This window comes from Diabrotica undecimpunctata, chromosome 9 (assembly GCF_040954645.1).
Source record: "Diabrotica undecimpunctata isolate CICGRU chromosome 9, icDiaUnde3, whole genome shotgun sequence".
In the NCBI taxonomy this organism is placed as follows: domain Eukaryota; kingdom Metazoa; phylum Arthropoda; class Insecta; order Coleoptera; family Chrysomelidae; genus Diabrotica; species Diabrotica undecimpunctata.
The window spans coordinates 61,304,131-61,306,234 of NC_092811.1; positions in this window are offsets into that span (position 1 = coordinate 61,304,131).

Genomic DNA, 2,104 nt, shown 5'->3' on the forward strand with positions numbered 1-2,104 from the left:
GATCAACAATGTAATCCTGGCTCAATGTCCTATACATGAAATAAAGCAATTAAATCATAAATTAAAACTTTGAAGTAAATTTCAGTTCAAGTTTTTAGTTTTCTTCTGTTAATGCCGGTGTAATTGGCCATGACAAAATCGGATTCCAAAAATTAATTTTTTCTTCCGGGATGTATACCAATGTTTTCTTCAGGTCTTCCATTTTCTTGTTGTTAATTGGAAGTACAATTGAATATGCTCTTCTAGTAGGAGCCTGAATTGGCTGTACTGTATTCCGTAGTTTGAATTCATCCATTATGAAGCCGCCGATGTTCATCTTACATTGAACCGTGTTAGGATTCTTTGATGAAAAAGTCATTTCTCTGTATTGTGATATGGCAAAAGCCCTTTTTTGGTTTCTTGGGACATTTTTGCCATACGAATCATCACTTAGGCAGGTTTTTTTATAAAACTGGGGCCACCATGACCTAAAGTCAATGAAATCATCAGCAGTCATTTTAATAACAGAAAATTTGCCGTCAATTTTGGATGATTTCATTATAAGCTCTTCAACCTCATTAATAGTATAATATCGTTCTTCTTGCTTTAATTTTCTTCTGATGATGCCAAAATCTCTGTCATTTGGCATAAAAGAGTGGCCCCTAACAGGAAAGGTTAGTTTGACTTCATTAAACTTTTTTATCTCACACAAGTACATCATTATGCGAATCACAGTATTATTTTTATTTTGCCCTGCGCAGTTGTCCCCAAACAGATAAAGGTTTCTTACACCACTGCCAATTTTGTTTTTTTATGTACCAATCTAACATAGTACAAACTTCGTTTGAGCCTTTACCCCCTTCACCTTCATGATAGATAAAAATTGTACATTCCCGTGTCGCGAGATTATGCACACCAAAAACGTTTACAGTGAGCTGTCTAAGGTAATAGGTATCTTGCACAGGAATACAAGGTAGAGATACGTTGGCCATAAAATCTATGCAGATACCAACATTTTTTTCAGGCATACTGACACACTGCGTGGTCACTTCTTTCAGTGATGCATAGAACTTTTTAGATTTACGTTTATGTACTGTTAGCTCGGCGACAGCTACTCGCTTTGCATTCTCATTCAAAACAGGACTTTTTATTTTTAAATTTAGTTCCTCACATGTAACACATGCATCTTTAACTGGTTGGGCAAAGCCAATAGAAGGGTAGTTTTCCTTGAAATATGTCGAAAAAAACTTGTAGGAGAGCCTTTTCTCAGTTCCTAATGTTGAAATAAGGAAACTATGTTCTTTTTTAATGAACATGTTGTACATGATTTTTAAATTCATATTAGCTGAAAAATACTTTCTTTCTTTTCCTGTATAGTGACGTACTTTGGTGGGGAATGATTCTACATGGGCCCTTAATTTAGATAGTACGGACCCAAGTATTGCATTTCCTGAAACGTTTTTTCCTCTGTTGTCAGTTGGTGTTTCATTTAGTTGCAATAGATGGGACAAACGGTAACACTGCTTTGCAGTGTATCCATAGGTTTTCATAAATCCATTTTTACATACTTTTGTACGTTTTCCATTGTGTACTACATAATAAATCACACTGAAAGCCTTGGGTTTCGCGGTTGACGAACTAGACCTGGGTCTTTCCCTTGCAATATGACTAACTTCCATAACAGATTGGATGTAAATGTCCTGTTCCGTTTTGGTTGTCATGTTATGTAGTTTGGCGAATATTTCAATCATATCTTTTTCAGTGAAAACTCCAAGGCAATTGGATTTGCAACTGAAACAACAAAAGACTTTATTGTAACAGTAATTTAGAGAAAAAGATATTGGAGATAAGTAAATGACTTTGAGGTTAGGTTTTAGTAGCCTAATATTACTTCGAAATATACACAAGATTAAAGTATCAGTAAAATCGTATTTAAACCAAAATGTACAAATTAACAACAATGAATAAAACAATATTTACCTGCAAAAATTTGAGCCTGGTTTTTTAGCTGGTACAGTTTTGCCAACCCAGTTTACATGTTCTTGTCCAGCTACTTTAGACTTCTTTATTATATTCCTTTTATATTTGTCATCATTCGTAACACCTTTTCTTTTCTTGTTTATTC